The sequence below is a fragment of the Dermochelys coriacea genome, chromosome 5 (genome assembly GCF_009764565.3).
Source record: "Dermochelys coriacea isolate rDerCor1 chromosome 5, rDerCor1.pri.v4, whole genome shotgun sequence".
Taxonomy (NCBI): domain Eukaryota; kingdom Metazoa; phylum Chordata; order Testudines; family Dermochelyidae; genus Dermochelys; species Dermochelys coriacea.
In genome coordinates this window covers 113501749-113529139 of record NC_050072.1, presented here as the reverse complement: position 1 = coordinate 113529139, position 27391 = coordinate 113501749, and the positions used below count along the sequence as shown (strand labels likewise).

The 27391-nt window shown below is 41.1% G+C and overlaps 1 protein-coding gene across 1 annotated transcript in view; it reads right to left on the bottom strand.

Annotated features, from left to right (window-relative positions):
- The window catches only part of ACER2 (alkaline ceramidase 2), a 101454-nt gene that overhangs the window by 40892 nt on the left and 33171 nt on the right, over positions 1 to 27391 (bottom strand). The window lies entirely within an intron of this gene.

Below are 27391 nucleotides of genomic sequence, written 5' to 3'. Positions count from 1 at the left end.
GACAGGAGTTAATATTCACTTCAATCAAATCACTGGGTTGGGTTAGATAACAAGTAAAACACATTTATTTAATCAAAAAGATGGGTATTAAGTGAGTTCAAATATAAGGGATAAAGGTAGAAAGTGTTACAAACAAAATTAAAAATATGCTTTCTAATGACTAAGACCTAATTTAACAAGCTACAGTCCTTGTTCAAGGCAGTTTCCTCATCAATCTTCCTTTTCCAGCAATGGCTGAGTAGCTCTTAGACAGGATCTCTACAAAGTCTAAGGCACTGGTTTTCCTTGTCTCTTCAGGTAAAGGATAACTTAAGGGTTCTCTGCCCTCTCTCTATAGTCTAGTCTACCTTTGAAATGTATATTCTCAAAGTTCACAGGCCCTACTTTCAAGAGGCAGAAAGCCTTCCTGGGTATGCAGTCTCCATCCCCTGTTGAGATTGGCAAGTGATCACTTTTTTCCCCATATGCTCTGCTGATGACTTTGTTTGCCTGGCATGCAAATGTGCTTTTCTTTGTCTTTGATCACACTTTATTCAATGTACATGGGAGACACATTCATGCAGGTAGAGCTATGTTTCTTTGTCAGGAAAAAAAAAACCCGTTTATCAACTCTCCTGCTATGCCTGGTTTCAACACATTTTACTGATTATCTGTGTAATCCTTTGTGGGTTGACCATACATACACCACGTAAGAATATTAATGATCATGAGTGACTCATTTTCCAATGATACATGACATAATACCTTTTGGATACCGATCACGAACAATAATGAGTTAGGGAACACTGAGTTGGTCTGGCCAGCTAAAATTCACTGCTAAATACCAGGAAGTCCCTTGCCTTCTGGCATAGGGATGCTCTTAGGGGCACAGCATGTCATTGTTAAGTATTACCAGTGCAAGGCAGTTTGGTTTGTCTTGCTTCACATGCTAGTTGCTCTAAAGGCCTGTGATAAAATGTAAGTGGGAATCTGGATTGCTTTCATTTTGTCATGCCTATCAGGTAGCTCATTAAGCTCACGCTGTGTATCTTTTATGCAAGCACTCAGCCTTCTTGCCATTTGTAATCATCTGGAAAAGAACAAACATGTTCTCAGTCCAAATGAACCTTTGATAGGTGGAGTCGGGGTGTCGTCTCGACATGCATTTAAGTGTGTCTGGCCTTGTCTGAAATGCAAGGGAGAAATTGCTCAGAGGGGGATCAGTTGGGCTTAGATTTTGCCAGCATTCAAATGCATCGATCTGAAACCTCAACAGCATTCAACTTTTCAAAATTGCCCACAGCAAGATTTCACGTCTCTGGAACAACATTATATTGCATGGAAGAGAAAGATGCAAGATCCTACATAAGAAACTACTACTCCCACTTCCCCCACCCCACATACCCACAGACATAGAAAAATGATTAATCAGTAGACATGTCTTACTAACATAATCTGGAATGTTTTCTTTAAATAAGTGAAAATGTTTATTTGTTTTTGTTTTGCATAGAAGCATGAGTGTCTATGCAACAGAATTCAACAATTAAATCTTCTGTGGTTCGTATTATGCGTTGCACATGCTCTCAGGCTTTGGAATACCTCTGAAAAAAGGAGTTGGAGAACCATTATGTTGGGCATCATAGGTGACATTTGCTCCTCTGCAGAGAGCCAGCACAAAGCCTATGCTGCACCTAAATTCCACTTGTATGGCTAGAGTGAGATTTAAGTGGTGCATAGACCCTATGTTGGCTCTCTCAGCAGGGATAGATTTCATCCTCTTTAGACTGTTAGCTCTTCAAAGCAGGACCGGCTGTAGGCACCAGCAAAGCAAGCACATGCTTGGGGCGGCACAATTCCAGGGGCAGCATTCCAGCTGTCTTTTTTTTTTTTTTGTTTTGCTTGAGCAGTTGTGCTCTTGGAGCTTGGGGTGGCAAAAAAACTAGAGCCGGTCCTGCTTCAAAGCAAGGTTTGTCTGTATATCTGTGTATAAAGCACCCATATTACCATACTCCCTCCGTTTGCTGTGTAAATCGCAATTGCTATCATTAGGAGGTAAAAAATAATGCCAGAGAAGGTTGAAAGTAGAAAGATTTAAATAGATTTACACTGATTTATACCAATGGAGGATCTACCTTATTGTTTTTGCATATTAATCCAACAGTCCATCCTGAATGAGTGGCTATGGAGGAAGGTTATACAAGTCTCAAAAGTGTAAAGACAAAACAACATCCTGTAATTCAGTTATTAGCTAATAGTAATGAACAAAAAAATGCACAGGCCATAGTGCTTTACCCAAGAACCATCAGAGTGATATCCAAAATGGCGAATGGTGACATGCTATTTTTGTTACCTACATATTTCTGCAATGTTTAATGATGATGGGCCAAATCCTGCTCTTAGCTACACTAGTGTAAATACAGAGTATCTCCACTGAGATGAACAAAATCACTCCAGATACACATCATTTCATGTGGTTGTAGAATTTGGGAAACTATAAATCTAATTGAGAAGTAAATGTTCTATGAAAAATAGTATGTTGCATAATATGATCTATATGATTTCCAGAATGGGACTGGAACTGTAATAAGGGAAATGGAGAATTTCCATATGGCTGTAACTGGGGAATGTAAATAAAATATAATGTAATGACTGAGGAATCACTATTTTGCAATCTATAGAAGATAGATGTGCTTAGCACTTTGCTGGATAGAGAAAAAAGAATATTTGATTAGCAGGTTTGATTTAAAAGATTTATTGTCATGAGTTTGAGAAAGTTGCATTAATTATGATTAATGATGCCACTGCAGTAATGAGGTAGGTTCAGATTATATAAATGAGCACCAATAAAAAACTCTTAACCCCACATCATATCATCATGTATTGTGTAAATGTCAAGTATGTTACTTATAAACTATTTTTAAAATGCTTTAGACAATCCATTTAAAAATGGTATGGGAGCTATTGCATTCATCTGTTAAAATCAATGATAGTACATCAGTGTAACAATGACATAATAGAAAATCCCACCTGCAATGAATAAATCTTGTTATTTATGTGGTGACTGAGCTTTTCTTTTTCTGTAAGGTAATTGTGTCTCCGATTTAAAAAAAAAACAACAGAGTTGTTTTTCTTTACTATATTCTTCCATTTTTTCAAAGTGTAGGAGCACAAATGCTGACAGGTTCCTAGTAATTTACTCATTGCGTCTGTTTTTCCTGAGCTTGGAGAGGGTATATTAATACTTCATAACAACTTATTTATATTTATAAAGTTTCAAAGCCAAAAATATTGAGTATGAGACTCTTATGTTCCAATTACTAGTTGCCCATAGGCTAAAAGTTAACTGCAATACACACACACACACACACACACACTATATAAAAAAAGGTAATTTCACTTGAAATAAATTTAGGTTTCAAGAAACGAGGGCAATAATTCTAAACTAGACTTTAAAGTCAACAAAATATCAAATAACATATAATAATCTTTGCAGTTCTGTGACACAACCAATCAATTAAGTCTCACAATATCCCTGTAAGATAGGGAAACAATATTGAAATTGACTTACAGATGCCTAAATTGAGGCACAGAGAAACCAATAGATGTGTCCAAGGTCACAAAGTGAGTCAATGGCAGAGCCAGAAATAGAATCTAGGTGTTGCTACTCCCAGCCTGGAGCTGCTAACTCATTTTACACAAGACTGCCTGGAAGAGGGAGAGGGAAGCCTGCTACAGCCCCTCCGGCCTGGGTGAGGGGGATGAAGGAGAAGCAGAGCTGAATATGGGGTGAGGGAACTGATTGGTGCCTGGGGAACAGGCAGATGTAGAGGCGAGAGATCCTACAGCCAGGGTCCAAAAACACTTTACCCAATAAGTTAGGGAGCATTTGCAACACGAATAGTCTCTCACAAACACAAAAGATAGTATCAAGCACATTTACTATTAGTTGTTTTTTTTTTAAATAAACACTAATGTTGTTTGTATTTTGATTGAATTTTAATTTTCATCCAAATAGAGCTCGACACAAATTATAAGAAAAAATTGATCTAGTAAATCATTCACCATTGGCTAACAAGAATATAAAAATGTAACCATCTGAATAAACATAAATTAAGCTATATAATTTCTTAATTTGGTGCTGCTATATTTACACACATTTTAGTGTAAAGGCTATATTTAGTTACAAATCAACATGTTTTAGTGGTCACCCAGCAATGAGAATCAACCTTTCTTTAGTTATTTTTAGGGCTGTCAAGCAATTAAAAAAATTATCACGATTAATTGCACTGTTAAATAATAACAGAATACCATTTATTTAAATATTTATGGATGTTTTCTACATTTTCAAATATACTGATTTCAATTATAACAATAAAAAGTGTACAGTGCTCACTTTATTTTTATTACAAATATTTGCACTGTAAAAAGAATAGCATTTTTCAATTCACCTAATACAAGTACTGTAGTGCAATCTCTTTACATAATTCTACATTTGTAAGTTCAACTTTCATGATAAAAAAAAAACTGAATTAAAAAAGAAAACAACGTAAAATTTTAGAGGCTACTCAGTCCTATTTCTTGTTCAGCCAATCACTAAGACAAACAAGTTTGTCTACATTTGCAGGAGAGAATGCTGCCAGCTTCTTGTTCACTATATCACTTGAAAGTAAGAACAGACGTTTGCATGGCATATGCGTTCATGCTGATGATGGGTTCTGCTCGATAACAAGCCAAAGCAGTGCAGATTGACACATGTTCATTTTCATCATTTGAGTCAGATACCGCCAGCAGAAGCTCGATTTTCTTTTTGGTGGTTCGGGTTCTGTACACATTGGTGTGTAGCTCTTTTAAGACTTCTGAAAGTAAGCTCCACACCTCATGCCTCTCAGATTTTGGAAGGCACTTCAGATTCTTAAACTTTGCATTGAGTGCTGTAGCTATCTTTAGAAATCTCACATTGGTACCTTCTTTGCGTTTTGTCAAATCTGCAGCAAAAGTTTTCTTAAAACGAACAACATGTGCAGAGTTATCACCCGAGACTCTTATAACATGAAATATATGGCAGAATGTGGGTAAAAATAGAGCCAGAGACATACAACTCCTCTCCCAAAAAACGTTCAGTCACAAATTTAATTAAATGCATTATTTTTAATGAGTGTCATCATACGGAAGCATTTCTCTGAATGGTGGCCGAAGCATGAAGGGACACATGATGTTTAGCATATCTGGGTACATAATACCTTACAAGCTGGCTACAAAAGTTCCATGCAAACACCCTGTTCTCCACTTTTGGTGACATTGTAAATAAAAGTGGGCAGCATTATCTCCCATAAATGTAAACAAACTTGTTTGTCTTAGCAATTGGCTGAACAAGAAGTAGGACTAAGTGGACTTGTAGGCTCTACAGTTTTGCATAGTTTTGTTTTTTCAGTGCAGTTATGTCACAAATAAAAACCCTACATTTGTAAGTTGCACTTTCACAATAAAAAGATTGTACTACAGTACTTGTATATGAGGTGAAGTGAAAAATACTGTTTCTTTTATCATTTTTACTATGCTAATATTTATAATAAAAAAATAATATAAAGTGAGAACTTTGTATTCTGTGTTGTAATTAAAATCATTATATTTGAAAATGTAGAAAAACATCCAAAAATATTTAATAAATATCAATTGGTATTCTATTGTTTAACAGTGCGATTAAAAATGTGATTAATCGTGATTAATTTTTTTAAGTTAATCGCGTGAATTAACTGATTAATCGACAGCCCTAGTTATTTTCTTAAAGTGCAAATGCAAAACACTATTAAAATCTATTTAAATCAATGTTTTTTGCTTTATGATTTAAATCATGATCAAAATTTAAAATTACTTTGATTTACATCAATTCACCCTGATTGCTTTTCTTCCTACTATCCTCATTTGCAATCATGTAACATCCTTGTGGCAACTGGAGCAATTGCTTACACAGAAAAGCAACATTAGGAAAGTATATAACAAGAGCCAGAGCCTCAGATGGTGTACTTTGGCATAGCTCTATTCAAATATATGGATTAAGGCCAATTTATCTCATCTGCGAATCTGGGATATATATTTTTAGCTGCCTTTAATGCAAGTTAGGCATCTGGAAACAAGGAGGAGAGCCAGCTCTTTTTGGACCACCGGTGATGCTGGGACCAAAGTTTGCTTAATTGGTATAAATCAGAGATTCTCAGTTTCCTTTTGGTTTCCATTGAAGTTTGGGTGCCAGAATAAAGATGACACTGCTCAAAAACACACATTGCTTTACCTGAAAGTCAGCCCTGGCAAATTAACTCTCTCATCGGGGGAAAAAAAATCTTATTAGCATAAGGCTGCTTTGACATCTGTCATGGTTTAGCTTGAGCTAAGCTAGTGACACAGAGCCTGACACAAGGTCTCTGTGAACAGATTTTTCTTGGAAGCAAAAAAAGGAAAATCCAGGAAAACCCAGCTTTCCCCATAGGACACAAACTGCCCATAAGGAGATCCATGGCAAAATGAGTTCTATGAGAGGCTTGAATATCTCAGGATGCCCAGAAAGAGGGCATGGCTGCTACAGCAGGTCACCTCTTTACTGCACACAAACTGCTATCGTCTCTGGGATTAATATGTGGCACCAGCAAAGTTGCTGCAGGGGCGCTCTTTCTTGGAATCAAGTCAATAATTAAATGCTTAGCAGCAGATGCATTCATGGACACATGCAAGAGATCTAATTACTGAAAACAAGGAGATGGCAAAATCCCTAAGCTAGGCGACAACTACACCAGCCTGCTCACCTCCTTATAAATGCTGCAGGCAGGCTGGTTATAGTGCTTTCAAGTGAGCTGTAGCTCACAAAAGCTTATGCTCAAATAAATTTGTTAGTCTCTAAGGTGCCACAAGTACTCCTTTTCTTTTTGCGAATACAGACTAACACGGCTGCTACTCTGAAACTTCTCTCTCTCTGTTACCATGTACAGGGTTGCATGTAAACACCTAGTTAGAGGCACGCAAACCCTGACTTGTATGCATTGAGGGAGTTACATGCCTAAACTGGGTGCACTGGGAAAATATGGGCAACAGTGACTTTCCCAAGGACACATACAATATGTCAAGACTGCAGCTGGGAATATGCCTCCTAGCCCAGGTAGACAGACACACACTAGCTCTACTCAAGCAAATATGCTAAAAATAGCAGCGACACAGACTAGCCACCCTGGAGGTTGGTAAGCTTGGACTTGGGTGGCTAGCCAGTGCTGGCACCTATGCTACAATGTCCACATTGCTATTTTTAGCATGTTCACTTGAATGGAGCTAGTGTGTGTCATACCCATAGTAAACCAGCCACAGAGCCAATGAGACCTCATCTACCCTGGGAAAAGTAGGCATGATTAGCAAATGTGTTCACCTTTAAACACTACTTAGCACCTATTGCAGCCTTATAACAATGGTGCTCAAAGACATGTGAGCTGGTCCTTGTCAACCCTATGATTTCCTCATGTGGGTATAGAATCATAGAATATTAGAAAGAGACCTCAGGAGATCACCTAGTCTAATCCCCTGCTCAAAGCAGGACCAACACCAACTAAATCATCCCAGCCAAGGCTTTGTCAAGCAGGGTCTTAAAAACCTCTAAGGATGGAGATTCCACCACCTCCCTAGGTAGCTCATTCCAGTGCTTCACCACCCTCCTAATGAAATAGTGTTTCCTAATATCCAACCTAGACCTCCCCCACTGCAACTTGAGACCATTGCTTCTTGTTTTGTCATCTGCCACCACTGAGAACAGCTGAGGTCCATCCTCTTTGGAACCCCCCTTCAGGTAGTTGAAGGCTGCTATCAAATCTCCCCTCACTCTTCTCTTCTGCAGACTATATAACCCCAGTTCCATCAGCCGCTCCTCATAAGTCATGTGCCCCATTTCCCTAATCATTTTCGTTGCCCTCCACTGGACTCTCTCCTATTTGTCCACATCCCTTCTGTAGTGGGGGGACCAAAACTGGACACAGCACTCCAGATGTGGCTCACCAATGCCGAATAGAGGAGAATAATCACTTCCCTCCATCTGCTGGCAATACTCCTACTAATACAGCCCAGTTTGGCCTTCTTGGCAACAAGGGCATACTGCTGACTCATATCCAGCTTCTCGTCCACTGTAATCCCCAGGTCCTTTTCTGCAGAACTGCTGCTTAGCCAGCCAGTCCCCAGCCTGTAGTGGTGCATGGGATTCTTCCTTCCTAAGTACAGCACTCTGCACTTCTCCTTGTTGAGCCTCATCAGAATTCTTTTGGCCCAATCCTCCAATTTGTCTAGTCGCTCTGGACCCTATACCTACCCTCCAGAGTATCTACCTCTCCCTCCATCTTAGTGTCATCTGCAAATTTGTTGAGGGTGCAATTAATCCCATCATCCAGATCATTAATAAAGATGTTGAACAAAACTGGCCCCAGGACTGACCCCTGGGGCACTCCGCTTGATACTGGCTGCCAACTAGACATCAAGCCCTTGATCATTACCTGTTAAGCCCAACAATCTAGCCAGCTTTCTATCCACCTTATAGTCCATTCATCCAATCCATACTTTTTTAACTTGCTGGCAAGAATACTGCGGGAAACTGTATCAAAAGCTTTGCTAAAGTCAAGATATATCGCATCCACTGCTTTCCCCATATCCACAGAGCCCGTTATCTCATCATAGAAGGCAATCAGGTTGGTCAGGCATGACTTGCCCTTGGTGAATCCATGTTGACTGTTCCTGATCACCTTCCTCTCCTCCCAGTGCTTCAAAATGGATTCCTTGAGAACCTGCTCCAAGATATCCCTGGGTTCTGCTTCTTCCCTTTTTTAAAGATAGGCACTATACTTGTCTTTTTCCAATCATCTGGGACCTCTCCCAATTGCCACAAATTTTCAGAGATAATGGCCAATGGCTCTGCAATCACATCAGCCAACTCCCTCAGCACCCTTGGACGCATTAGATCTGAACCCATGGACTTGTGCATATCCAGCTTTTCTAAATAGTTATTAACCTATTCTTTTACCACTGACGGCTGCTCACCTCCTCCCCATGCTGTGTTGCCCAGTGCAGCAGTTTGGGAGCTGACCTTCTCTGTGAAGACCAAAGTAAAAAAAAGGATTCAGTACTTCAGCTTTTTCCACATCATCTGTTACTGGGTTGCCTCCCCCATTCAGTAAGGATTGCACACTTTCACTGACCTTCTTCTTGTTGCTATCATACCTGTAGAAACCCTTCTTGTTACCCTTCACATCCCTTGCTAGCTGCAACTCCAATCGTGCCTTGGCCTTCCTGATTACACCCCTGCATGCTCTAGCAGTATTTTTAGACTCCTCCCTAGTCATTTGTCCAAATTTCCACTTCTTGTAAGTTTCCTTTTTGAGTTTAAGCTCACCGAAGATTTCACTGTTAAACCAAGCTGGTTGCCTGCCATATTTGCTATTCTTTCTGCACTTCGGGATGGTTTGTTCCTGCGCCCTCAATAAGGCTTCTTTAAAATACAGTCAGCTCTCCTGGACTCCTTGCCCCCTCATATTAGCCTCCCAGAAGATCCTGCCCATCAGTTCCCTAAGGGAGTCAAAGTCTGCTTTTCTGAAGTCCAGAGTCCATATTTTGATAATCTCCTTTCTTCAGGATCCTGAACTCAACCACCGCATGGTCACTGCTGCTAGGGTGCCACCCACTTCTACTTCTCTTATCAATTCTTCCCTGTTTGTAAGCAGCAGCTCAAAAGGAGCACGCGCCCTAGTCGGTTCTCTCCAAAAACTTCCTGGATTGTCTGTGCACTACTGTGCTGCTTTCCCAGCAGATGTCAGGGTGATTGAAGTCCCCCATTAGAACCAGGGCCTGTGATCTGGAGACTTCAGTTAGTTGTCCGAAGAAAGCCTCATCTACCTCATCCTTCTGATCTGGTGGTCTATAGCACACGCCCACCACAACATCACCCTTGTTGCTCTCTAAACTTAACCCAAAGTTTCTCAACAGGTTTTTCTCCAGTTTCAAACTGGAGCTCTGAGCAATCCTACTGCTCCCTTACATACAGTGCAACTCCTCCACCTTTCCTCCCGTACCTGTCCTTCCTGAACAGTTTAACCCATCCATGACAGTGCTCCAGTCATGTGAACTGCCCCACCAAGTTTCTGTTATTCCTATCACATATATTTAGGCTGGAGGCTTGTTTTAACTCTAGTTAATTAACAGGCAACTGGCAATCCATTAAGTGGCATTAAAACAGAACCAACAACTCTAGTCTAGACAAACTGTCTGTTTCTACTGGACTTTAGCTAGAGGAACAGAAGCCTCAGGAGTCAGTAGACCAACAGATGTGTTGTTCTGTTCCAAAATCTAACTGTCCGGCTGCAATCAAAATAGGGTCCTGGTCCATGACTAGCGCTCCCAAGCACTGCAGTAATTAATTAATTAATTAATTAATAATTAATATCGACAGAGCAGCGGAACAATTTCAGCTGGATTTTCCACAAAGGCAAATCAGTACGTGCAGATTATCCAATGCCATTATCTTTGCAAAATAGTTTCTTTACAGAGAGTCATCATTTGGGTATTACACGTATGGATTTAAGACAGATTTAGTTGAGAAAACAAAACCCACCACAGGATACTGAAATGGAAAATAAAACTTTTCAGAAAGGAACAGGGTCAAGAAGGATCAAAATCTCAGCTATTTCTCCTCATGCAAATTTTAAAATATTGAAAATATAATCCAAGAGATTATGAGGCTTCATCTTTCTCCACAAAAATTACCTAAACAAGTCACAAAACACAAGCATGTTAAAGGGATGCTATCAGGCTAAAAACATAAACATTCTTAATTACCTTATTGATGATCTTGCCCACACACACTTTGTGAACTAATATAATGAAATCAAAACCGATGTAGTTAAATTGGAGCAAATCCCTCGAGTAGACATTTTCAGATTAAGAATGCTTTATATTGATTTAGATTAAAAAAACCCACACCTTAAAATGCATTGATTTCAGGCATTCAAACTGGCATAAGAGTGTCCCCACAGCATTGTTTACTGAATTAACTAGTTTCTAAGGTGCACAAATTCTGCGTAGACAAGAGCTATATTATAAATAACATTTGGTTACTAATGCTTATGGGTGTAATCCTGGCCTCACTGAAGTCAATAGCAAAACTCCCGGACTTCAGCTATGCCAGGATTTCATTAAGAATTTTTCAAAATAGAATTTACTGTTGATGCTGGTTACTTTGTGCATTTTTTGCTTGGCTCTAATTGCATTTATGTTTCTAGCCAATTTCAAATCAATTTCATTTTCAGATTCTCAATTCTAGTGGAAACTCTGCTTTGGGTTGCCAACACCCCAGGAGAAGGTTTGTTTACATTAAATAGTTTCCACTGGAAAAAAAAGTAGTTGATGGAAACATTTAGATTGGTTTCAGTTTTATAGAAGTTTGTTTTTACATAACTTTAATTTAGGGTCAAATTTAACCTGACTTTACAATATCCTTTAAAAATTCATATCTAAATTATATCAATGAATAGAAAAGTACTGAAAGTGCCAAAATTACTCAATATTTTATATAAAGATTATATGGTTCAACTAAATTGCTGTTTCTGGTTTATGTGAGCTCTTTGTACATGCAATGTTTTATAGGTTGGACTACATTTACTATATGTTTAGTTTGTTCAGCCATCAAGGCCTGGTTTACACTTAAAACTTTTACTGCTATAACTATGTTTGATGAGACAACGTGGGTGAGGTAATATCTTTTATTGGACCAACTTCTATTGGTGAGAGAGAAGCTTTTGAGTTTATACAGAGCTCTTCTTCAGGTCTGGGAAACTTACTCTCCAAGTTCTTTACATTTTATATCTGCAAGAGCAAAAGCCCTAGTGTAGACACAATTATACCAGCAAAAAAATAAAGGCTTTTTGGCAGTATAGTTTATACTATACCAGTTCCCTAAGCCAAATAAATTATTCCAGCAAAAGGACAGTTTTGCCAGTGTACCTGCAACTGCAACTATACTAGGGCTTTTGCCAGCATAGTTATGTCAGCAAAAAAAAGCCAACCAAACCCACATCCCGAACAGTTATGCCAACAAAACCAGGCCTCAGTCATGAATTTTTCTACCAAGATCCCAACCCTGCAAAGACTTATGCATATGCTTAACTGTATGCATGGTGAGAAGCTAGATCCTCAGCTGGTGTAAACTGCTATAGCTCCACTGACAATTTAAATAGGTTAAGGATCTAGTCCCTTAACTTCAGTGGACTCACAAGCCTTGTCTTCGTCAGGAAAAAAGGGGTTTCTGTTGTTTTTAAACCAGGTGTTAGCTAATGTGAGTAGGCCTGTCCTGACATAACTAACATGCCTCATTTCTCAGTGGGCATAATTGGGAAGGTGAATGGAAGGTTAAGTTATAAATAGAGGCTTGATAAACAGTGTGCTGGAGTCAGGATGTCTGTGCTAGCTAAATTAAGCAGCAACACCCTCATGCTAGGGACTACAGACAAGATAAATTTGGCATGTAAAATCAGGTTCCACGTGAACAGCATATGGACAGAGCATGCTGTACAAGGATTGGTTCCTGCAAAGTAACCAAGCCAAGCCAAAAATGTGTGATTTAATGTATAGCAAATGCAAAGTAATGTGTAAGTATAGATAAAGAAAGAGGTTGTCTGTGTAACTTTGGATGTGTGGTACACCCTTTACCCACCCCCCTATGCTTGAGTCTGACCACTCGGTGTAGCTTTGCTGTATGCAAAATAAAGGAACCTGAGTGACAAAATTCAGAGTCGAACTGAGTGTTTTGGACTCCAGAGAACTGGATAAAGTGTTCTCCCAGAACTGGGCAAGGTGTCTGGATAAGCTAAGTAGAAAAGGTCTCAGAGGGAATCTCAACAATGTGGTAACTACAAGTGGTAAAATGCTACTGTGGACAAAGCAGTTTGTAGCTTTGACACAAATCAAGGCAAAACTTAAAATTAATCATTAAAAATTACTTGATAATTTCAATTAGAGCATCTTTTTTTTTCAATAAAATGTCCATTAAACAAATGTATTTCCTCTGCTAAAACATGTTTGAGATATAATAAAATATTTCTGTTTAAGACAAATCTGATTTACTCTTCATTAATGTTACATAGTTAGAACACATTTTATATTCCACTTTAGTTTTCTTATAAGATAATTGGAGAGGAGCCCTGGTGAATTATATCCATCTCTCTCAAGAACCTATCAGAAAAAATACAATATGAATTCTTATAGCTGCTCCTTTTTTAAAGGTCTGTGGCTGGAAAAGGTATTTCTTTTGGCTCTGTGAGGAAAACGAAATCTCAGACTCCACTGGTTTGGAAAGAGCTATGTATGAGATCTTATCTGGGTCAAAGGCAGTGCTAAAGCCCAGAAGTACTAAGACTCACAGGAAAAAGTCCCTTAAGCAGCACTAAAGAAATGTCTATTCAGTTTCCCTTCAATGGTTTTGTCAAGAGGACAATGAGAGAAAGTTGAGGTACCAGAGCCTGATGACGGGATTCTTTAAACCCCTCAGATCGAAGTTACAGAGAACACAGAAATACATCTGTAGTGATGTTCATCCCATGGTTACAATACTGCACAATTTCAGGGGGGGAGCCTTTCATCTTACCCCCTTTTAGTCCTCTTTTTTCCCCTCCCCACCATGGCTTCTGTACTGACCACTTTTGGATTTTGTGTGGGGACAGTTGATTTAATTTTACAATGCAACATGAGTCATCTTCCAAGCTAACACCTTATATAGCACAGGATAACATGGCATGCTATGAAGGTCTTGATTCTGAAGGTCCTGTTGCACTGCTTTGACAGGAGCAGGATTGGGTCCACCGATAGTAAGCTGAAAGGAGTTACTATGTGAGATGTCATGATATAAAGTGGTATCACAAAAGAAGTCAGATGTGAACTGGCATCATCACTGTAGTTTGTGCCGATAAGAGTCAGTTATTTATGTACATAAAGAAGCCACTCCAGCAGATTCTCTCCTCGTTGTTTCTGGAGGAAGTGTGGATCATGAAAAGAAATCCTGCGACAAAGAAAACCACCAATACAAATACTAAGGTCACCACACACCCTCAGTGAGCATGGGATGGGAGGGGGCTGCATCACTGAGCAGTGTACTCTTCATTAAAGAGAGAGCATAAGCTAGCTTTGGCTCACATTCTTCTTTCCAATGGTCTGTCTGTAGAGCCAAAATGCCATTTCCTAAGCCCAGCTAGCTAAAGAATCTGAAAAGTCTCACTCAGATTGTCAGGCCTTGTGGTTTAAGGCATAGGTCAGGGACTTAGGAGATGTGAGGTCTAGTTCAAGCTCTGCCACCATTTCACTGTGTGACCTTGCATATGTTATGCAGGGCCAAAGTTTTAGTGGGTAGAGGTCCTGGCCTATGCAGTTACCTCAACAGCCTATGCAAATAGTTATTTAGGTATCTAAACCCCCATTTACACATGTAATTGTGCACACATATTTGAGTGTCCAGACCTCGGGCCTCATTTCAAAAGCTGATTCTTGATATCTCTGTGCTTCAGCTTCCAATCTGTAATTATAATACTTCCTAATGTCATAGGGTGTGTTGTGATGCTTAATCTGTTAACATCCTCATATGGAAGACAAAATCCTCATATAGACAGATATGTGTATGTCACACAGATGCATGATCCTCCTATAGGAATTATTGTATTAGGAATCTTTGGACTGTGGAAGAGAAAGAGGAAAAGTTTTTCTCTGTGCTTGCAAGTTTTGTGCTGCTTTGATCTTCCACCCTCTCTCTTTCTCAGTTTCTTATTTTAGGGGAGACACCTGCAATTGTATGGCCACTTCCACAGTGCATCTAAAGAAATGAAAGCAAGACAAATCCACTAATACAGAGGGGGAAAAAAGAGAACACATATGCATGCATACACAATCCCTGAAAATTATGCATTTTAACTCTATGTATAGTTCTCCATATAACAAAGGGCATATCTTGTTCAAAGTCAATCTATCAAGGTGAGCAAAAAGTAGCAGTCAGCAGTGTAATAACTGTTGAAATTAAAACAGTTACATCAGCTTTTTTAAAAGGACTCAAGACATTTCCCAAAAGTATGAAGCTGCTCAATCCAGTGCATTCAAAGACAAAAAATTGGATTATTAATAAATAATTAATGCAAATCTCCCACAATTACCTCTGGTCCCTTTAAAAAATCAGATCCAATTTTTAAAAAATGAATAGAGCCCATGTGTGTAATTTTAGGCCATGCAGCAACGTATGTGGGATAGGGGTTGGGCATATAGGCAACCCCATTCCTCAAAAACTAGAAAGAAATGTAGGATGTGATGCTCCTGGGGGAATTTTGTGCTACTGCACATACACATAATTAATGAGCCATGCATATTTTTAATTTTTTGCATAGAAAAAAAAGCTTCTACCAAAATGTTGCTGCAGTTCTGCCTTTTTCCCCACCAGAGGGCACTGGTGCAAGAACAGCAGCTGCTCTCAGCAGAAAAAAAAAAAGGAGTACTTGTGGCACCTTAGAGACTAACAAATTAATTAGAGCATAAGCTTTCGTGAGCTGTAATGCATCCGATGAAGTGAGCTGTAGCTCACGAAAGCTTATGCTCTAATTAATTTGTTAGTCTCTAAGGTGCCACGAGTACTCCTTTTCTTTTTGCGAATACAGACTAACACGGCTGCTACTCTGAAGTCTCAGCAGAAAATAATTTCTGCAGTTCCGCCTTTTGCCCACCAGAGGGTGCTGTGGCAATAGACCCCAGCAGCAGCTCCTGGCCATCGAGGGAAGAGAAAAAGCCTGCCTTCTTTGCAGCAGACCGCATCAGGAGACAGGGGCTATGGAGAGACAGACAGCGTGGGGCTGCTGGGGAGTCAGAAAGGGGCTCATAAGGACTAGTGGGGGAGGACAGACTGGGGCAAGGGCTGAATGGGAGTGGAGGCACAGGGTCACACGGGGGAGGAAGAGGATGTAGAGCTACACAGGTACAGGGAAGTGGCTGGGTGGGGGCACAGAGACACATGGGGACAGGGGAAGGGGTGAAGGGCCACATAGGGATGCGTGGGGGTGGGTGTCTGAGTGGGGGTGGAAGGACACATGTGGAGAGTGGGTGCAAGGACACATGGTGGTGCAAGAACACATGGGGACAAGGGCAGATGTGCCTGATTGATGGGAGAGGCAAGGGGTCAGCCAGGGTCTGCATGGGGGAAGCTCCCTAACAATCCCTCCCTGGCCCTGTTGCATACTTTTCCCACCCATACCCAACAACTCTCCACCCAGGTTCTTTCCCAGCAATTTACTTCCCTCTCCCTCACCTCCTCCATTATCCCTGACTCCCCCAAGCCTTTGCAGTGCTTCTGAGGCATGTGGGAAATACAGTTCTGTATTGTAGTTTAAATGAATTATTACTCCGAGTTCTGTAATAATATGCCTAGTAAGGAATCTATTTGTCAAAAAACATTTCTTGAATTTTTTTGTTGTCTGTATTGTTACAGACATACTTGCTGACAGGTATTTTGAAATAAATGACCAAAAATAATTGAAACTGGTATGATTATATTGTGTTATTTTGACAATAAAATATACTGAATTTTAAAATATTGTGCGCAGAATTTCCTTAGGAGTAATGTGAACTTGGAGAAATAAGAAAAGTAGGTATGAAATTCAAGCACCCAGTCCAGGTATATCAGCATACCAAGAGAGAGAAACTAAGGAACCTCTGCAGAGTAGAAAAATAGTCCTTAATCTCCACCTCTGTGTACATATTTATCAGGTGCATCACTGTGGCAGCTGAATACACGGGGGGGGGAGGGGGCTGGTTTTGTTTTAAAGAAGAACAGATATTTTTTAAAGGTACAAGATCTGGATAAATTATTATATACCTATTCGTTATCCCATTTTAATTTGGCTACAGTGGACTGAGCAGCTTCCTACTTTCAGGAAACTTTCCTTGACTCCACTTTAAAAGGCTGATGTGAGTGTTTTAAAGAGGGAAATCTAATTGTTTGTTTACTGAAGGCATGTGAAATCAAGTAACTAGAAATAAAGTATCTCACAAACAAGGATGACTCAGGATTTTTTTTTGATCAATAATCTAATTAGAAAACTCTATTGCTGTTGATTTTTAATAACTCTCAGACTGACAATTAAGGTACAGATGAAGATATAACCAAGGAGAAACAGATGCTCCATACAGGGATTAACTTCATTGCAAATGTGTTATAATCTTCCAGCACCACAGACCTCTTCCCCCTACTTTTGCAACTCATCAATCTAAAGACAACTGGATTAGAACCTATGACCTCCATCAGAACCTCAAACCTAATCCTTGTCTCTTGGGCATGCACACCCACACAGTGGAAGAGGCCCAGAGAGTCTACTTTTTTTCTGCCATAGCATCTGCTAATTCATGCTCCACGGAACACCTCTACTTGATTCCAAAACCCAGCACCTCTTGCTGCAAAGAATGATCAGCCTACTTCAGAGATGACGGCCTGCATCAAAGAGGGCCTGACTGGACACCAGGGACTACATACCAAACACAGGACTACATACCAAACACAGGCCAGTAACCCAATACCTCTTATTTCAGAATTTGTCGCATTCATAGCACTGCAAGAATTCCAGCCACCACCTGTGACTATGATCCATGTCCTTTCTGTCTGATGGAGGAGAGTTGAGAGCATCTGGGATGCTAGTAACAGACAACAACACTTTTTAAGAGGGGAAGTTCACCACACATCCTAAAACATACAATAGTCTGAATAGTGCTTAAGAAACCATTGTTAGATGCAGATAATCTGTCAAACTACTTCCCCATACGTAATCTCTCTTTTTGAAGTAAGCCTATGAAAAGCTTAAAAGAACCCTATCCAATTCCACCTAGTTACTGCCACTGTGCGGTACACTGTCAATCAGAATGGAATAAACATTGAATGCTGGATGATCTCTGGTCCTTGGACGAGGACCCTATATTCATACTCATATTCTGGATCTCTTCATGGCAGCCCTGGCTGTGGTCATGGACAGAAAGCAAGAGATGCCTTTTGTGTATTTTAGATCCACAAGGTGAGACATGTCTAGATAAATAGTGTGCCCAGAACACCCATCACACATACAGCAACAGCATCAGTATCACTGGATTGCTTGCTGTCTTTTCCAGTAGTGCACAGTCTGAGCTGAGTGATTTATGCTGGGAAAAGGGCAAGGATAACAACTTCATGGCTGCACGGGAGCTCAAAACCTTGTGTTCCAGAAACATAGCCCACCATCACCATAGCAAAGGAGATGCTCCATTAGATGACATCAATATCAAGGGCTTTTACCCTCTACATTGGCCAGCTACTAGAGGGTCATATTATTACAGACACTTGTGTACTTTGGTACCCAGATATTATGGTATCCATATATACCCCTAGATAAATTACCTAGATCCCCAACATTAGAAGACACTATGTACAATCACTCTCTAGGACACTGCAAGGTCCAGGGTCTTCTAAGCATCTGAGGCGCACTGTTCTGCACTCACGCGTGATGTCAAAGCCACATGACCACAAAATCCAAAAACAGTGTCCCATTAGGAGGTTCATTTTATTTTCTAGGAACAAATGCATCCACTCACTCAAAGACTCACTGAGGAAAGGCAAATATATAAAGAACAGAGAAAAACACAAGCTCTTCATGGAATGTTTCCATCAAATCAGCCACAAAGCCAATACAGGTTGCCAATCAAGGATTGTGGTAGTGCCAAGGGACCCTAATCACAGACCAGGACCGCTTTGTGCTAGATGCTATACAAACACAGAACAAGAGGACAGTCCCTACCCTCAGGAGCCAGATCTGAGCTCTGCAGTAACTCTTGATTTTATGTTCAATTGCATAACCTTGCAGTTAACTACATCACAGTAATATCCATTGTTTCTAGATTCTTATTATAATCATTCACGTATACGAGATACAATGATTCTTCACACAATATCCATGCTTCCAAAAGGAAAAATAATAATAAATAATTCTGGCACTAAATAAGAAGAAACACAGAAGAAGAAAAGTGGTTAAAGTCATGAGAATTATTTCCTTATTTAAATGCAAAGGCTTAACACTGTTAAAAGAAAACTGCGGTACAGTATAAAAGATTGTCTAATCTCTGTATCTAATTACAGAGCAGAGCAAAAGCATTTTAGTGTCTTAAATATAATAAAAAAGAATAATTAACAATGAGCTAGGAAATGCCATTTTATAGTCTGAGGATATAGAGTAGACTTGGGCACGTCTAGTCAAACTTAGTATGACACAAGAATAATGAAAATGAAAAGCAGGAAATGATATATATAAGAAAAGCAGGAAACTGACAAAATAAATATTTTTCCACACATCACACAATTATCCTGTTGAACTCATTGCCACAAGATATCTTTGAGGCCAAGAGCTTAGCAGGATTCAAAAAAAGAACTGGGCATTTATATAGATGACAACATACAGTGTTAAAATAGCAAGGAACTTCAACAAAAAACACTCCATTTTAGAAAAAATACAAACCCTTCATGCTTCAGGGTATAAGCCAACGTCTAACTAATGAGGGTTAATAAGAAAACTTTCTGTGGCACTCAACCTTGGGGGTACACCCTGAAACCCCCATATTCATCATGTACATATAATTGTGATATTGCATTAAACCAGGCCATGTGAGGTAAACCAGGGGAAAGGTAATGATCAGTTGAAAGCCATGGTTCTATCCGAATATGTATATCATCAATGCATATGAAATTATAAGAATTGTGTTGTAAGGTTTTCACTTAAATATATTATGGGTTTGGGAAATGCTCAAATACTAGCTCTCCAGAGACAACGACAAGGGCGGTAACCAACACTCAGGTGGGTGCTGAACAGACATCACCAGCCATTGTCCAGCCAAGGAGTTACAATTCAATGACAGGTTTCAGAGTAGCAGCTGTGTTAGTCTGTATTTGCAAAAAGAAAAGGAGTACTTGTGGCACCTTAGAAACTAACAAATTTATTTGAGCATAAGCTTTCGTGAGCTACAGCTCACTTCATCCGATGAAGTGAGCTGTAGCTCACGAAAGCTTATGCTCAAATAAATTTGTTAGTCTCTAAGGTGCCACAAGTACTCCTTTTCTTTTTACTATTCAATGACTCACTCACAGGAGACGCACCTGGGGTATTGCTTCACCTTGTGACTCAGCAATGCCCACCAGACATGCCTGAACTTGTGTTCTCCAAGCACATAGACTAAGGGTATAAAACAGAACAAGTGGCCTCCATGCAGCTTCACCTTTCCTCCTCCCTCCATCCCCGAAGCTGCAAGCAAAAAGGATGCTCAGAAGACTCCAACAGAGACTGGCCCAGGTTTCAAGAGTGAAACCTGTGTATTATGAACTGTAACATTCAGTCGGGTGAGCAAATTGCTTTTTCTAAATACTGCCTAGTGTCTTAAAGGTTTAAGATTTAGATTGTATGCTTATTTTGTTTTCTTTGGTAGCAAACTCTGACTTTTTGCCTATCACTTATAATCTCTCTTTTATATAGTCAATAAACCTGTTTTACTGTTTATTTTTACCAGTGAGTTTCCCTGACATATTTGGTAAATCTGCTCAGGTTTACAAAAAGTAGTGTATGTCCACTTTCCATTGATGAAGTGGTAAAGCTTGCACTGCTCGTCTTGAGCAGTGCAAGATGGTATATTCTGAGGTACAAGGCTGGGAGGATTTGGCTGGTGCCTTTCTCTGCGATTCATGAGTGGCTCTGGGAGCATTCATGCAATCTAGCTGGGTGTAGGGCTCCACATGTGGTTGTGCTGAGTGATATCAGCGCCTGGAGGGGTTTGCTACTTGTCACTAGCAAGGCATTGTGAGAGACAGCCCAGGCGGGAGAATTAAGGGGGCACAGAGGTCCCAGAGTCCCAGGCTGCACCCTGGGGATCCTGTCACACTTTCCTTATGGACAGGTTATTCCTGCCCCTAAAGTGCCCGGCACTGACCACTGCTGGAAACAAGATACAAGATTGGATGGACCACTGTTCTGATCCACTATGGCAATTCCTTTGTTTGTCAGCATTGCACATTCTTTCTCAATGCCTAACCAAGGATTAATTTTATTGTAATGTCAGATACATTTAAAAGGTGACGTTCTGGCCCCATTGAAATCAATGGGAGTTTTGCCATTGAACTGAGTGGGGTCAGGATTTCACCCTGATTTATATATTTTAAATTTATTTACGGGTACCCCTTAAAAAATCTGAGATACTTCTGCAAAGATATCTGAATTATCCAAGGCTCTAGAGTCTGCACAATTAGCCTGGATATTTCATGAGTAAAATTCATAAGACTTCCAACACATCTACTTCCAATTCTGGTTTCAAAACAATATGAAAATATCCTCCATCATTGAGCACCAACCCTCTTACATGATTGATTCCAGCCAAAATTTGATTCTTGAAATGGGCAAGGGTTCCAACTGGTTCTTAGTGTATCTGATCCAGTTTGTGCAGTTTATGGTGTAGGAACTTTTCCACACGAGCAAACTTCATAACTGTAATTCACCACCGATGTTAGCAAGGGTGGGAGCTGTAGCGTAGACAGGAATCGTGTGCTTTTATAACCATTCCATCTAGTTTATATTAGTTTCCTCTGTCCTGCCTACATTCAGCTTCCACTTGTTGCTAACATCAGCACAGCTGTACAGATAGCGAATTATAGATTGAAAAGTGGCTAGAATAGGTACAGCCTTGAAAACTGGAACAACAAGCTTTAATTTGATGCAGAAAGCAAGAGAAAACTAGTGAACAGATTCAAAGAGGGAGAGGCAGGCAGCGTATGAGACTCTCTATTTTGGACAAATTGAAAGGAGGGGGCAAAGTAGGAAGGCCAAAGAGCAAGACTGTCTAATCAGAGCCAACTAAACTATCCCTCAGCCCAACCATTATACACACACTTGCTGCATCCCTGCTACAAAGCACCTATAGTCTTACAAAGCTACAGAGCTACATGCATGTGTATATGGCCCTTCCTCTTTTCTATACATTTTTCTCTGTAGTGCCCCCCCCTTTTAAAATAAATGTGATTAAATCAAATTGATACAGGTAGAACAGAGAGCTGTTCTATTCTGGTTTCTGGAGTGCTTTACACTAAACGCCTGTAAGTTGAATTATTCTTTTCCCTCAGAGGAAATATATACCCTTGTCCATCACAATTTGGGAAATGACACAAAACGAACCCAGTATAGTGTAGTGTACTGAATGAGCACTTGATAGACAGATTACAGATGCCCCTTTCCTGGGCGCATCATATCGTGTTTTATGAGACATTGCTCTGTTTCATTAAATGACTAGGAGTGTCTGTCTGTCTGTCTCTCTCACACACACACACACACACACACACACACACACACACACACACACACGCCACTTCCTCAGTCTGCTGCTCTTGAACTGAAATGAAGAAAGATGCCCTGTGGCAGAAACCTGGCACAAGTTTCTTTCTTTATCCTTAAATCTCTTATAAGTGCACCTTCTTTGGGCAAGGGCATCTTCGCCCAGTGCAAAGAGAAATGTGCACTCTCTGGGAATTAATGCCATGCTGCAATTTAGGAACAGGGAGACAAGAAGCAGAGAGGAACTTAGTGACATCAGCTGGCTCAGATTCCCACACAGATCAAGAAAAGGTTGTTCGAACTCTTTGATCGGCTGGTTTAGTTTTGTATATCTGTTACAGTCTCTGTATCCAAGCAGGAAACATGGACTGATGGTCTATGGGGTCAAATAGAGAATGTCATTTAAAAAGGATTGGAAATATTTAGGACCTGAGAACAGAATGAAATGACATGTTAACACACACTCACTCATTCCTCAAGGAATTCCAGTTTTTCTTCAGTTACATTTCAAACTATGTATTTGTGACACTTTCAAAATATTAAAAAAAAATCTTGCATGAACCAGAGGTGAAAGTAAGCTGGTATGGCGTACTGGCAAGAGTTGGTACACAGCCGACAGTACCAGCAGGGGGAAGCTTCCACAGGCCGGTAATTTAAAAGGGCCCTGGACTCCTGGCAGCAGCCAGAGCCCTGCTGCCGGAGTCCTGGGGTAGCGGTGGTAGCCGGGAGCCCCAGGGTTCCGGTGGTGATTTAAAGGGCCCCGGCTGCTGCTACCACAGGTGGAGCTCCGGGCCCTTTAAATTGTTAATGGAGCCTTGGGGAAGCAGCGGCGATTTAAAGGGCCTGAAGATTTAAAGGCCCTTTCCCTTCTGCCTGAGGTCCCCCCTTCTGGTTGCAGCCCCACCCCGCCACTCAGGACCCCAGCCCTGCATACCGGTATGTCTCTTAAATTACTTTCACCCCTGGCATTAATTGATATAATTAGCATGGACCTGATTCTGTCTCCCTTACTCATGCTGAGGAGGAGTTTAGGGCCCAATCCTGCAAAGTTATGTGCCCACATAGAGCCTCACTGAATTCAGCGGGGCACTGTGCCCGTGTGCAGTGAATCAGGGCCTTACTATGCTATGCCACCCAGAGGGAGTCCCAAGGGGAACTGTGCTTCAGTTATAGTTTTCAGAGTGTGGCATACTTCCACCCCCATTGACTGAGAAGGAGTTAACTAGAGCTGGAGAGCTCTGTTAGCTTTCCCTTGAGACACTGATCAGGCCCAGGGAGGAGTTAAAAGGAAGGAGACCCAGGAGAGACGTGGGTTGCAGTTCCTTCTTTGTGGGAAGGTTTCAGAGTAGCAGCCGTGTTAGTCTGTATTCGCAAAAAGAAAAAAGGAGTACTTGTGCCACCTTAGAGACTAACAAATTTATTTGAGCATAAGCTTTCGTGAGCTACAGCTCACTTCATCCCTTCATCATGAGATGAAATCCATGCATCCGATGAAGTGAGCTGTAGCTCACAAAAGCTTATGCTCAAATAAATTTGTTAGTCTCTAAGGTGCCACAAGTACTCCTTTTCTTCTTTGTGGGAAGGGCTTGTCAGGAGCCAGGCAGAAGGAAAATTGGGGGAAAGCTACAAGAGTGGTGTTGACTCATGTGCTGGGCCTTGAAAAATGAGCAAGGACTCCAGGGAAGCAGCCCAGTGGGAGCAGCTTTTCTGGAAGAGAAGTGAAAGTGCAGAGGAGCCCAGGTGGGGTGGAAGATGTTAGTCACCATTATTCCATTGGACATTACTTGTTTCGAACGTCCCTATCCCTGAAGGGGTGGAAATACAGCATGGCCTGACTTGGAGGCTCAAGTCCTCACCACACCAGAGCACTGAGCTCTGAGGAAGGAAGTTAGGCAGAACTGCCGAAATGGTGGGTCACATCATGAGGGGGTTCTCTGCATTGGTGGATTGACAGAGTTTCCTCACAGCTCTTTTGGCTGGGGAATGGAACCTGCTCCCTGCCCACTTGCTGCTGGGGTTGGAGATTATATTTTCTGTGCAGCCCCTTCACTCCCATACCTGTAGCTATAATGTGTCCCTTTAAGTAGAGGAGGGAACCTTGCCCCATCTTACTCCCCGCACAGCTGCATTAGTGCACAACCCAGCCTCAGCTGATTAGACACTTTTCTTAGTAAATAAAAGAAAAAATAAAAAGGGATATTGTGGATTCTAAATATTTCACGTTAGACAGAGCAGGGGTAGCTACAGAGAACCCTCAGCTCCCTTAGACTTCAATGGGGCTGGTGGATACATTGTACTTTTGACATTCAGGTACTTCAACTGCCTAAAAATGGATTTAGGTTGCCATGATTGAAATTTAGGCCTATTTTTTACTTACGGCCCCAATTCTGCTAGAACTTTCACCCAAGTAGAGGGGTACTCACTGCGAGTAATCCCATTGACACACTGCATAAAGTTAAACATATTCATAAGCCTGGGCAGAACTGGGGCCTTACTCACGAATAACCCATTAAGGATCCCATTCCTGCAAAGAAGCTTGAGAGTAACGTTATTCATGTGAGTAATTCCCAAGGAAGTCAATGGGCTTAGTCAGGTCAGTAAAGTCAGGCATGAATGCAAGTGTCTTGAGGATTGGGCCTCGGGTATTTTTGTCCCCTCTCGGTGTTTCACACAGCTCAGACCTGAAAACTGAGGAGTCACTTTCACCGTCTGGAGTGTTCATGCAGTCGCACATTGCTGCTCTGCTTTGGCTGTGAAGACGACGGCAGGGGACTCATTACATGAAAATGACCTTTTTCTAAACAACAGCATTTGTTTCTAAGTTTGGTTCTGTAAACCTTTGTTAAAGAAGTCCTAAATCTGGGTCCTAAACTCTATGACAGCACCTATCTATTGCCCTGCCTATGCTATTGAATTGGCACTGTAGTGAAATGCTCCTCAAGAACCAACTTCCAGCGACACTTTGCCAACCCAGGCTGGCCTGCACAGCTGGGCCATAATTTGTTTCAAACTGGAGGCTGAAGCCATTTCAACAAAACCTTGAGTTTTGGTGGTGTTGTTACAAGAACCATAGCCTCAGAGCACCCTCTTACCGCAAAACCTAGCACTGCTGTGCTCTGCCTTAGTTTGCCCCCAGCAGTCTTTGGCCTACTCCAGCCACACCACTTCCGAGAGTTCCTCCCCGCTCCTTCTAGCGTAATGGAGTCCTCTCAATAAACCCCGCCAAAAGCCCGGCACAGAGGCAACTTCAGCCCTGCTAGGATCAACATATAGCTCCCAGCTGCAACAGCCTGTCTGACTCTCACCTGAGCTCTAATTCGCTCAGCAATCCATCCAGTCCAGGCCCACGCTCATGCTCTTACAATGGGCTCTAGCCGGTCACAGCCAGGCTTCTGGCTGCCAGTTTTTCTCCTCAGTCAGCCCTCAACTGATGGGTTTTATGCTTCCTAAATCCAACACACAGCACAGGTGTGGCAGCGCTAACTGAACAGGGCTGATGGGCCCTTAAAAGGACAGGCCACCCTGTTACAGACAGCACTTGAAATGAGACTGTGGAGTCACAGATATGCCTGAGCTCTGTTGTGTTAAAGGGGATAAGAGCTTCAAAAGTAGAAAAAACTAGGATGCATGTTGTGGTGCAAAGGCAGGGTTAGGGCTGTGCACAGGCACCATATTTTGTAAAAACTGACCTGGAAACAGGGACACATGGTCAAGTTAAGTCATGTGTTACTGCATCAGTGATTTCATTAACATTTCAACTAATTAGTTGGCTCTGGAGTGGAATGCATTATATCTATGCTTCTCAGCCTCCTTAACACCATGGATCAGATCCACTCTAGCACTCCTATGCTGCTGAAAAACAGGCCCCACCTGGATCCTGTGAGTCACACTTTTATTGCAACTTGCTGAGCAAGCAAATTAGCTGGTATACTTATCCTGGTGCTCGTATTATTAAAGCTCTGGGTCAGTAATAAATTAAAGTGTACAGGTTCGCACAAGCATTGCCTGCTGCCTCTCTCCTGCCAAAGTATTATGAATGCATTGATGTCCACAGACCCAGCCACTTCCCCCTGAGTCCCCTTTCCCTCTCTGATATCCGTCACAGCAGGAAGCAGAATTTGCAATTCTTTAACAGAACAAGGATCACAATAAATCACAGAACTGCTTTAAGGTCACCTCTGAAAATGCATGGGACTGAATGTATCTGCTTCCCAAGGATAAATACTAATGGCCAGATCGTCAGCTGATATAAATTGCCATCATTCCACTGAAGTCAGTGGAGCTTTGCAGATGTCTGCCAGCGGATAATCTGTCCGGAAGAGTCTGACTTGACCTTGGCAGGATATCTGTCTGTAGTTTTGAAAGTCTAGATGTTCTAAACCTGATATTTAGAGTAAGCCATCCCCTACCAGTAAAAAGAGGAGAGAAAACAGGGAATGGGTGGAGGGGCTGTTAAGACAGATGTAAAAATATATATCTTTTGTTAAACCAGAGTCAACGTATACAGCTGGAGTCCCACAGGATGAGAAAAGGAAAGAGATCAATAAAGACCATGACAGCAAGTACAGCACAAGAACTGGATTCTATAGGGCAAAATACACCATCCTAGGAGGAAATTTTATGTGCCTCACTGAATTATAGGTGCTGGTAGAAGGAAGTCAAGATGATGCAGTAGAGCAGGGCTGTGGAAAGTGGGGTTATGTGTTTGCTTTTTAAGTCAGTTCTATATATATGTACGCAGGAATACTCTGACAGATTTCAGAGTAGCAGCCGTGTTAGTCTGTATTCGCAAAAAGAACAGGAGTACTTGTGGCACCTTAGAGACTAACAAATTTATTTGAGCATAAGCTTTCGTGAGCTACAGCTCACTTCATTGGATGCAGAGCCATCTGCCGGCTCTATAGTAGTTAAAAAGCAGGTAACATTCCCAACATCAAGCATAGGGAAAAAGAACAAATACAACAATCCAGCATTTTCCCATTTAGCACTATGTTCCAATG